A 12,103-nucleotide genomic window follows, 5' to 3' on the forward strand; every position below is an offset into this window, starting at 1 on the left:
TGAGGCATTTCCACCACTATTTTTGAAAGGGCTCCTATACCTCCAGAATGGAAGATGAGTGACCAACGCGTACCCCTGCTTTCCTTCCTCCTGTGACTCAACCCAAGCTCTCAGCAGAGGAGGCGCCGTGGGAGAGCAGACTGGGTCAGTCAAGGGTGGCCTCATGACTGCTGTCGCTCTTAGGTCCAAAATTCGGGTTATGACTGCAAAGTATTTATGAAACACCTCAAATGGTTCTAAGTCTCCGTCTGTGGTATTTTACCCTCATCGTATTGCTTATGTGGTCATTGTCCTAATGTCTTTCTCTTGAGATTACTATAATGTCCAGATATATATATATTTTTTTTTTAATATTTTATTTGTTTATTTGACAGCTAGAAAGAGAGCACAAGTAAGCAGAGTGGCAGGGAGATGGGGAGAGAGAGAAGCAGGCTCTCTGCTGAGAGCCTGATGCGGGGCTCGATCCCAGGACCCTGGAATCATGACCCGAGCCGAAGGCAGCCGCTTAACAAACTGAGCCACCCGGGCGCCCCCAGATATATATATTTTTTAAGATTTCATTTATTTGACAGAGAGAAATCACAAGTAGGCAGAGAGGCAGACAGAGAGAGGGGGAAGCAGGCTCCCTGCTGAGCAGTGAGCCCAATGCGGGGCTCGATCCCAGGACCCTGAGATCATGACCTGAGCCGAAGGCAGAGGCTTAACCCACTAAGCCACCCAGGCGCCCCATACTGTCCAAATAGTAAGAGAAGTTTGTGCAGTAAACTCTCTGAGAGCTTGCCATCAGTGCAGCTGACACATGGTGTCGCACCTGCGCCAGGTGTGTGTGCGGTGCTCTGAGCCCCCGCTTGTCCCCACACAACGCAGGGACGCCACTGCCTATAACTTGCAGAGAATTCGAAAGCACAAAGGAACTTGACACATCATCTCTTCCAGACTCCTCATGGAGTCATGGAGACGACCCAAGCACCTCCCAAATGACCATGGTTAAAACACTGATGTCGGGCGCCTGGGTGGCTCAGTGGGTTAAGCCGCTGCCTTCGGCTCAGGTCATGATCTCAGGGTCCTGGGATCGAGTCCCGCATCGGGCTCTCTGCCCAGCAGGGAGCCTGTTTCCTCCTCTCTCTCTCTGCCTGCCTCTCTGCCTACTTGTGATCTCTGTCAAATAAATAAATAAAATCTTTAAAAAAAAAAAAAAAAACACTGATGTCTATGATTCCAATGTTCATGAGAATTAAACAGTATTTTGCCTCTTTGCTTTCTAAATTGCATCATAGAAAGAGAAGAAAAAAATAATTACAGAAAAGTGAAAGCTGTATTTATTGGAAATCAACTCAAAGCTACGTGACTGATGTGTGCATTCATGCAACAGATCGTCCTGAACACCTCTTAAGTCATCACTGTGCCTGGGGCTTCAGACCAGCAGAGACCCCGTCCAGTCCAGCTGTCGGTACATGTAGAGCCTTTGAGCTCTTAAGGGCTCATCCACAAGCAGTTGCAGCAGAGTATGGTCAGCGGTACAGCAGGAGTAACCCAGATGGTAAGGTGGTCGCAGCTCTAACCGAGGCTGGGCGGGGTGGGGGGGGGGGGGTCGGTAGGCAGGCTCCCTGGAGCCCGGGGCTGCAGCAGCGAGACCTCATGGATGGGTCACACCAGCCAAGGCAAGGAAGGAGAAAGGGGGATCTCAGGCCACACCTGCTCGACTTTGCCCCACAAATCCCCCAGTCAGACCACAGAGCAGGTTTCCAGGCAAGGAAAGCAATGGAACATTCACTTTTTACCTCTGCTCCGTCCTGAACCCAACTTCAGTGACAACTAAAGGATGCGAAGGATCGGGTCTCCAGACAGACAGGAGAGAAGACCAAGTCTGTGAAGGCTGGAGAGCGGGTGGTCAGGGGCTCACTGACCCAGGTGACCGAGGCAGGCCGCAGGAGAAGCCTAGAAGCACGCTGGTCTGGCTTGCACAACCACAGAGAAGCTCGGGTTTAAAGGACAATAGGGAACCCTGGAAACGGTGGGCCTGGGGTTGGTCAGTAAAGTGAGGTCAGAACAGGATTAGCTGAAAATCTATTTAAGAAGCAAGTAGACCCCAGATCCTCGTCCCCCGCCGTACAGCTGGGTGGCCGCTTCTTTTACCAAAGCAGAAACATTTAACAAAACTAAGAATAAAAGAACCTTTTTTTAACCTGTTAAAGCGCACTCAGTGATCACTGTGCACCTAACAGAAGCCCCTTCAGGACAGGGCAGGGGAGCTCGTGGGCCATCTGGCTGGAGCGTCAGCAGCTGAGAGAACCCTGCGCTCAGGCCCAGGCCCCCTCACACATGGGGTCACGCTCAGTCCCTTAGGGCAGCCTCACCCCTTGTCTGGTCGACATGGAGGTAAAAGACGGGCCCCTTTCACCCCGGCAGCTCGGTCAGTGAAGTGTCTGCCCTCGGCTCAGGTCGTGATCTCAGGGTCCTGGGATCGAGTCCCACAGTGGGGTTCTCTGCTCAGCGGGGAGCCTGCTTCCCCCCCCATCTGCCTGCCGCTCCCCCCCCCCGCTCCTGTTCTTGCTTGCTCTCTCTCTCAAGTAAATAAATACAGTCTTCAACAACAACAACAAAAAGACAGACCCCTTTGCTTCAAGACAGGACAAGTCTGAAAAGCATGACCATACACAGGCAAGAAAGAGAAAATGTCCGTTTTTTAAATAAAAGATATCAAAGGGGTGCCTGGGTGGCTCAGTCCATGAAGCTCTTGATCCCGGCCCAGGTCTTGATCATGGGGTCATGAGTTCAAGCCCCGCACTGGTCCACAAACAAACAAACAATACCAGTTACATCAATGACAAAAAATTTAAGTACCGATGATGAGTCTTTTGAAAGATATGCAAGCCTTTTCTGGAAAAAAAATATTTTATATATATTTATATATACACATGTGTATCCACATACACATGTCTACATACACATAACGTGCTGAAAGACCTCTGAACAAAGGGTCTTGCAGAGCAGGCACTCTGTAAGACATGCGGCATCCCTGGGCGGGAACACTCCGCCTCATAAAGAGGTCACTTCTTCTTATTGACCTTAATTATTCGAAGCGATTCCAACGAAAACATTAGCAGGCTCTTTGTGGGGTTTGACAAGCAGCTCCAAAAATGTACATGAAGAAAGAAATCTAGGAAACAAGGCTGCTCTGGGGGCCAGGAGCCTGCTGCCCACTGCCCTCCGCTGTAGGAGCCGGACTGACCCCCAGCCCTCGGCACTCTGCTCTATCAGCCGCCCAGCCCATGCCTGCCCTGCACGGGTCCAGCACACGCCATTGTTCCCACAGTGCGCCGCCCGCTGAAGAGACGCGCCTCCGATGGGCCACTTGGAGGCCCTTCCATCCCACTGTCCTTCCCTCACGGCCAGCCTTGCCTTGTGGGCTGATAGGCCCCTCGGCTTCTCACTCCATATTTTGTTCACAGGCATTTCCCTAATAGAATCTTTGCTCACGGAACCCTGACTTGTCTGGCTCTAAGAGGACCCAGTGCCAAGGCAGGATGAAATCCCCAGGGTGCTGATAAGGACTGCAGCTGAGCACCAGGCCTCGGAAGCGCTGGTCAGGACCAGTGTGGAAGGGACGGCTGTGAGAAGATGAAAGGGAGAGGAAACCACTGCGCTCGAGCGCTCTTCCCTTGTACTCTGGCTGAGTAAGAGCTAGCAAGAATGAAAGATGGATGACTTTTTAATAACCAAGATAAGTTGGGCAAGACAAAAACATATTCATAGTATACTACATGACAACAGCAAAAATATTTACCTAGTCATAAGACTGCAATTATTAAATATTAACATAAAAATTATACTATATTGGTGAGTATTTTGTAGGCTGAAAGGAGGGGAAATGCAGGAGAAGCGTGGGGAGTGGGATGAGAAATGTCAAGGAGGAGTTTAACATACACACGACAGAACAGTCAAGAAAAGAAAGGAGGACAGTAGAGGCACTTTGGAAATACAGGATTAAATACAGAAGCTGAAGGAATTAAAAGTGTGTCTACTGAGAGGGAGTGGAGATTGGTGCCACTGACTATCTCATGATAATACTTGTAAATTTTTACCTGTAACTTTGGTACAGTTTAAATGAAAAATAATTCTTAAACATGAGATTGCAAAATATGACAAACATATGTGGCAATCATAATTTGACAAATCAACCAAAAGCAAACACTACCATGTAAATAAAGAGGTGATTCATAAGAGAACTAAAAATGTGAATAAGAATATAAAGACATTTCATTTCAGAATTAGTTAAATGAAAGTTAAAATAGAAAAAGCAACGAAAGTGCTTCTAGATCTATCTCCCGGAGAATCCAAACATGTCCACACAAAAACCCGTACCCAAACGTTATCAGCGCTTTCCGTAATAGCATTCTCCGGCAACTGAAGAATGGATGAATAAAAGGTGGTACATGCACATAACGGAATATTATTCAGCAACAGAGAAGAATGATGTTCTGACATGTGACAGAGTAGAAGAACCTCGAACACCCACCTCGTGCCGAGGGAAAGAAGCCAGTCATGCAATGCCCCGTATTGTATGATTCCACTTGTATGAAATGTCCACAGGAGCAGAGGAGAGCTTAGTGCCAGCTAGAATGAGTTGCCAGAGGCTGGTGGAGGGAAAAATACGGAGTTGCTGCTAGTGGGTGTGGAGTTATTTTACGCAGTTCTGAAAATATTCTAAAATTAGATAGTGGGGATGACTGCACAATTCTTTTTTTTTAAAGATTTTATTAGAGAGAGAGCACAACTTGGGGGAGGGGTAGAGAGAGAGGGAGAAGCAGGCTTCCCGCTGAGCAGGGATTCCCGAGGGGACTCAGTCCCAGGACTCCTGGCAGATGCTCAACTGACTGAGCCACTCAGGCGTCCCTGATTGCACAATTCTGTGACTGTATTAAAAACCACGCAATTGTATACTTTATATTATGGTATGTGAACTACATCTCAATAAAACTTGTCAAAAATAAAACCACACACAAAAAAACCATTTAAAATATTTTTTAAAATGAGAACGGTAGAGCAGAAGAAAATAGTAAGATTAAGAGAAAGAAATACAGGGGCTCCTGGGTGGCTCAGTGGGTTAAAGCCTCTGCCTTCAGCTCAAGTCATGATCCCAGGGTCCTGGGATCGAGCCCCACATCGGGCTCTCTGCTCAGCGGGGAGCCTGCTTCTCCCTCTCTCTCTGCCTGCTTGTGACCTCTGTCTGTCAAATGAATAAATAAAATCTTAAGAGAAATATAAGAAAACCAAAAACCACAACTGTGTTTCATGGTTGAATGTACAAGTGACACATCACAGAGATCCTCACTCATGGTGTCACAGACTGAAGTTCGTCTTGAACTTGGACACAGGAAGTATGAGTCACATTCCTTTCTTGTTTAAAGATTTTTAAGTAATCTCTACACCAAATATGCGGCTCGAATCCATAACCCAAGATCAAGAGTCACAAGCGCTCCTAACTGAGCCACCAGATGCCCTGAGTCATATTTCTCTCAATGTGGTGTTTAACATACCAGTACCCTCCACCCCCCCCCAACACACAGAGGAAAGTTCAAATAGCTGAAGATAACATTTTTAAGGTCTAGGGATTAGAATAAAGACCTGCCATGGAATCTATTGTATCAACATAGAGAAGTAGAATTGTTTTCTCTTTAGTTTGAGGGAGGAAAAAAAAAAAGAAGAAATGGGATTTTAAAAAAACAACTATTGGGCCGCCCGGGTGGCTCAGTCATTTGAGTGTCTTACTCTTGATTCCAGCTCAGATCAGAATCTCGCAGTCCTGAGATCGAGCCCCACATTGGACTCCGTGCTCACCGGGAGGCTGCTGGAGACTCTCTCTCCCTCTCCCTCCTGCTCACTCCCTTTCTCTCTCTCTCAAATAAATAAACTTTAAAAAAAAAAAAAACTATTAAAGCTATAGGCTTAACACGCCCATACTGTGCTTCTAGGAGAATCCAGGTGATGTACCTCAGTGCAAAATATCCGTGTACTTATTTAGGTTTCTTTCCAAATTTGCACTACTACCCCAAGCGAGTATGGTTTTCAAATGGCATTTTACAAAATGGATCTGGAGGCAAAAATACCGTCAAAGGCCCAGAGAGGCTATCCGAGCATTACAAGACGAGGCTTGGAAGGTGTGTGTGGCCAGGAAGCCAAGGGGACCTTTCATCCAAACGAATCATGAGTCATGAAGCCGCCTGTTAAATGGGGGAAATGAAATCAGCCTGTTACATAAAACTCTCTCCTCACCCTCCAGTTTATTCCATGACAAGCTTGAAATGACATGGGGTTTAACTGGCAGGGTTTGCTTTTAATCGTTGGAGATTTGTAAGTCAGATGGAAACAACAGGAAATCCCTCCCCTGAAAGCCCTGCCGAGCCCCTTACACACATGCACTCGCTCACACCGGCTCCGAAAGAGCTCCCGGCGCTTCAGTTCTCGGCTTTGATAACTCAAGAACAGCAGATGAAACACACTTTTTAAAAGTTTTTAAAGAACAAAACAAGAACCACAGGAAGGGGCAGGGTGTTCTGCTCCTCTCTCTGGCCGTTTGGAAGGTGGGGTGGGCACCGCACCCAGCCGGTCGGTCGGCCTCGAGCCCGCCGCACTGGCAGCGGTTAGAAATGCTGGCCCCTCGTTCAAGTTTGCATCTTGCGAAATAACCTCACTGTAGTCTTGTTTGGCTGTACTCCTTTGAGGACTTCCCACTTTCAAGAAGAGCGATCATTTTCATGTCCCACAATCTCCAAAATACATGTAGTTTTAAGGCAAAATTCAAACTTCCCGTTAGTGAAATATTTTGATACATCTTTTTTAGGATTAAAGCAGTCAGTATAAGTTAACGTCTGTGACTTGACGACAAATTCAAGTACCCAGAGCTTCTGTGAGGACCCTTGCCCCAAGCCTTCATCAGTGAGGGTACTTGGGTAATCCTCCAGAAGCAAACAGTGACGTGCCGTCTGGGCAGCTTTTGAACAAATTGCAGTAATGACAATTTCTTGACCTTCACAAGTGATACCAATTGACACTATGATAATGTAATGATAATTTATCGAGCACTTGCCGCATGCCGGGCATGCGCACACAGCATGAGAACCTCACTTGGTGCTCTCAAGGCCTTACCGTGCAGGTGCAGAGACCCTCCCTTTAGCCCCCGGGAACAGGGACCGCCAGGAAGTTAGAGCTGCCCAAAGGCACACAGGGTAAGTAAAGCTGGAACCGCAGGCCCGGACACGTGGCCCCAAAACTTACACTCTGAACCGCTAGCAATTCCACCTCTTAGAACTCCGAGCGAATTTCTTCCAGCCCATATCGTGACTGTGACCAGTCCCTAAAGGCCTAGAAATGTGCCCAGACCACAGACTAGACACATCCGGAGCTGGACTGTAAGGATACAGAGGAGCTGGCCACTAAACGAGTATTTTAACTCTCTTTTTAGCAATGGTCATTTCTTCGGGGGGAGAGAAAGGATTTCAAACATTGTAAAGTCAAAGACTCGTTTTTGCAAGTGTGACTGTGCTTCGATTTCCCAAATGGGGAAGAGTGGCGCCCCTTCCACAAAAGCAGGAAAGGCAAAGCCATACTCGCCTTCCTCCCCAACAGACCCCAGACTCGTCCCAAGATTTCAGGGGTCCATGGAGGACAGCCTGGGAATCACTGAGGTCGACAGATTGCCATAGACCTGACAGATCTTGTTCTCTGAAAATCACTGAACAAAATGTCTAATGTTCTTGTCTACAAAGGAGGTAACTAGAACCCATACACTACGGGTAAGCAACAATATGTCTTCCTGTCTCTGCCTGACGGCTCTGCGCGCGGTCCTGCTGCGCCCAGCAGCTTTTATCGGTAGCTCAAGTCCTCGACAACGTGCCCAGGACACTAACGGGGGCCAGCGGCAGAGCCTGGCCAGACATAGTCCAAGAGCGTGTGAACAGCAGGCAGCTTAGGAACACATGTGTCAAAACGCGGAATATTGTCCATAGAAATCTTTTTGGAAGAACTCCAAGGACTCAAAACTTCGTCTTAATATAAGAAACCCCAAAGCTCACCTAGCACGGACTTAATTTTCCAGTAGTATGAATTCCCGCCCTGCTCCCCAGGCTGCAGAAACGGATGGCTCCCCAGACCACAAGGTCGTGATGCCAAAATTAGAACAGGAAACTAAATTTCAAGAAGGCAGAGTGAACTACAAATTAAATAATCTGAAAACATACTAAAACCTGTGTAAGGAGCCAAGATTGCAAAACCTGGGGGACAGGTGTTAACTGGTCCAGGGGTCCCAAAGAGAGGTCTGGGTCAAATGCTGTTCTTGGTTTCACTTACATACACGGCCAACGTGCGGAGCCTGGGCTGACAGGCAAGCATAAAGGTCCAGGGTGGGGATAGACACAAGTCCCTCCAAGGCAGGACAGAATCAGCATTTTCCTGGTTAACCCAGTGAGTGGGAAGTGAATGGGGCTCACATGACCTCTTTCAGCTTCTAAGCACCCTTGCGCATATACCAAATCCTTGAGCTGAGTTGGCATCGAAGGCAATCTTCGTGCTTGTCCACTTGGCATGTGATGTGCGGCAGAGGGCAGGGTCACCGGCCCCCTTGACTCCAGGAGGCAGTGGCACTGGGGCAGGCTGCCAGGAAAGACCGGCTGTTGCAGCCTCTGCTGGTTTCTGGGAAAGCGTCGTGAATGCGCTGGAAGAAGGCTCAGCAGTACTAACTCCCCTAACAGAATGAAGTGACAGCCCATGGAAAATGTCTAGAACGATGCGCGGTGAAACGGGACATGTTCAAAAATACTGGGCGTTATGGCTGACCTTTGGACAACTCTGATTTGAACTGTGTGGGTCCGCTCATACGTGATAGTTCTCAATAAATAGCGTACGGTAAGTGCTCTGAATTTATTTCTCTTCCTTTTGCTCTTCTTAGTAACGTTTTCTCTAGCTGACTTTCCTGTAAGACTAAGGATTCACAGAGCAGACACTGTGCTCAGTGACCACGTCACGGGTAGGGCCCCTGGGTAACAGTGCGCTCTTAGTAGTGGCGTGCATTTTGGGCACAGGCTGTTGGCGCCCCTAAGCCTCCCTCTGTTCAAAGGCCGGCTGCGTTTTATTACTACGGTATCACCACCGTGGTCATCACATCATCCCAGGGTTATTATCCTGCCACCTGCCGATCCTCCAGGTACTGGTCAGCTCCCAGGTGGTCGAGCGAGATCATGGCACCATGAAGTGGGAGTGTTTCAGCCCAAATCTGGAATAAGGGCAAAGCTAGGTCTAGAAAGCATATGAATGCCATCTTATTTTTTTTAAAGATTTTATTCATTTGAGAGAGAGAGAGAGCGAGCATGAGCGGGGGGAGGGGCAGAGGGAGAAGCGGGCTCCCGCCGAGCAGGGAGCCGGACTCCGCGCTCAATCCCAGGACCCTGAGATCATGACCTGAGCCGAAGGACATGTAACTGACTGAGCCACCCAGGTGCCCCGCATATGTGGAATTTAAGAAACAAAACAAACGAGCAAAGGGAGAAGAGATAGCAAGGCAAACCAAGAAACAGACTGAACTACAGAGAACACGCTGCTGGTGACAGACGGAAGGGCGCGGGGGATGCAGGAGGGCACCTGTGCTGAGTGATATATGGACGTGAAACTAACATTACACTGTATGTTAATTAATCAGAATTTAAATAAAAACTTTAAAGAGAATTTGTAGTATTTCCGAAAATGGATATAAAAGGTAAGAGATTGGAACAGAAGGACCAACTGAAGATCCACTTAAGGAGTGTTCACAGCGCCAAAGCCCCTCTTTACCAAGCACGGTGGTAAAGCACGGTGGGCACTTGCCATGTTTATTCTCACCCGGAGAAGCCTGATGCTTTACTCTCTAGAGACGTCTCTGAGGGCAGGATGCCAAGGATGCCAACCCTAATCCTAACCCTAACCTCAACCCTGACCCTAAAACCTCACGTACCACTAACCCCTCACGTAACCAGTAACCCCTAACCCTAACCTTAAATTTACCCTCTGGAGAGGTCTCTGTAGTGCAGGCCAAAAGACCTCTACCCTCACCCTGCTCTAACTCTAACCCTAACCCATGCTCTGGTCCTAATCGGAACCCTAATCCTGGGGGAAACAACAGATTTGGGACCTATGTACAACAGAATATTACTCAGTCATAAAAACAGAAGGAGGGGCGCCTGCGTGGCTCAGTGGGTTAAGCCTCTGCCTTTGGCTCAGGTCATGAACTCAGGGTCCTGGGATCGAGCCCCACATCGGGCTCTCTGCTCAGCAGAAAGCCTGCTTCCGCCTGCCTCCCACTTCCTGCCTCTCTGCCTACTTGTGATCTCTCTCTCTCTGTCAAATAAATAAATAAAATCTTAAAAAAAATAAAAATAAAAAATAAAAACAGAAGGAAACTTACAAAAATATATGTAGAGCTAGGTCAACTGGGTAGCCATATGGGGGAAAAAATGAGCTTTAAAAAATATTTTGAGATGGATCATAGACATAAATGTGAAACTATTGCCATAATTCTGTGTAGGCAAAAAAAAATTGTACGAAAAGAAGAATTATTTGTACTTTATTAAAATTTGAATTTGTGAGTATCAAAGTGATAAGCTGTAGACAAAAGTGAAAATATTTGAGGAGTGCCTGGCTGGTTCGGTTGGTGGAACACGCCACTCTCGATCTTGAGGTCATGCAAGCCCCACACTGGGCTTAGAGCTTGCTTAAAAAAAAATATTTGCAACGCATCTAGTTGGCATTGGACTTACATCCAGATGAAACATTTTCTAAAGATAAATTTTAAAAATATGGACAATGCTTCATGGACAAAACACTTAAATAAGTATATCATTAAAGAAAATATTCAAATGGCCAATATGTCTATTTAAAAAATTGCTCGACAAGAACTATCAAGGAAACCCAAATTCAAAATCACAACGAGAAACAGAACCTCAGCAAAGAGCCTAAAATTTTTAAAAACTAATGCTATGTGTTAGCAAGAATGTAGAACAACTGGAAATTTGATGTCAGCTGGTTGGAGTGTAAATTCATCTCCTTTAGAAAATGTTTTAGCAGCATACAGTACAGCGAGACCTACTTAGACCCTATGACCAAGCTCTTCCAATGTTGTATATATTTCCAAAAGGAATAAGGGTGAGTTCATTGAAAAAAAAAAAAAAAAAAAAACAGGCCCCAAAATGTTCATATCTGCTTTCAAAATAGTTTCACACTGTAAACCCAAAAGTGTCATCGGTGGGCCTCCCCATTTAATGGGCAGTAATCAGTAACAGAAAATAACGCACATCTTCAACTTACAGTAGGAGTCCATCTCAACAAGCCCATTATAAACTGGAAATGTCAGAAGTCAGAAACGCATTTGCTGCATGTGGCCTACTGAACATCACAGCTCAGGGCCTTGCCGTCTACGCCGAGCGGCCGAGCATCTCGCACAGACACACACTGTCCGGACAGCGACAGGGCGGAGCAGCAGGACGCGCGGACACTGGCGGTGAGCTTAGGGGCCCTTCGCCCTCATGATCGCGTGGCTGACGGAGCTGATGGGACGGCACTAGCCCAGGAAAGACCGACACTGAGAATTCCACCTGCCGAGTTCCTACTGAATCAGTACTGCCTTCACACCCTCACAACGTCGAGAAACGGTTCAGTCGAACCATCGTGTCCAGACACCGCTGTTAGACGAACAACAAAACCTACGGAGAGAAAAGTTAATTTTCAGTAGAAACTACTAGGTATGTGTTTCAGGCGCCTGTGGCTCAGCTGGTAAAGTCTCACGGTTCTGAGTTCAAGCTGTAGGCTGGGTTTAACGATTACTTAAAAATAAAATTTTTTTAAAAAAATAAACAAGATAAATAAGCGTGTACTTTTATCAACCAGCACTCCCTACTGCAGTGTATATGGAAAAGTCTTTTAGCCTTCAGATGTAAATCGAAAAGAACAAAAGCCAAATGGTAAAAGAGAATAGTTTTCCAACTAGTCATACAGACTTATGTCTTCCAAAGTAACCCTAATTAACTCAAAACCATGTCTTCAGAAATGTCTGAGTCATGCAGCTGAACCAGAAAAC

General features: G+C 46.9%; 1 protein-coding gene and 1 long non-coding RNA gene across 8 annotated transcripts in view; both read left to right on the top strand.

Annotated features, from left to right (window-relative positions):
- CEP126 (centrosomal protein 126) overlaps nt 1–4,767 on the top strand; it is a 69,976-nt gene extending 65,209 nt beyond the window's left edge. For 5 of the 7 annotated variants that reach the window (XR_004289230.1, XR_004289224.1, XR_004289227.1 and 2 more), the window contains 2 exons: nt 1,278–1,540; nt 3,453–4,767. The gene's annotated coding sequence lies outside the window, so the exon portion shown is untranslated. Of the gene's footprint in view, nt 1–1,277; nt 1,541–1,809; nt 2,462–3,452 lie in introns of those variants that run through there. The other 2 variants (XR_004289229.1, XR_004289225.1) reach the window with 2 other exon arrangements.
- A 1,106-nt stretch (nt 4,768–5,873) lies between these two features.
- Nucleotides 5,874–11,867, top strand: LOC116599144. Its single transcript, XR_004289255.1, has 2 exons — nt 5,874–8,904; nt 11,337–11,867. It is a non-coding gene; the product is annotated as an uncharacterized LOC116599144 (long non-coding RNA).
- The last annotated feature ends 236 nt before the right edge of the window (nt 11,868–12,103 follow it).

This window comes from Mustela erminea, chromosome 9 (genome assembly GCF_009829155.1).
Source record: "Mustela erminea isolate mMusErm1 chromosome 9, mMusErm1.Pri, whole genome shotgun sequence".
NCBI classification, from domain to species: Eukaryota; Metazoa; Chordata; class Mammalia; order Carnivora; family Mustelidae; genus Mustela; species Mustela erminea.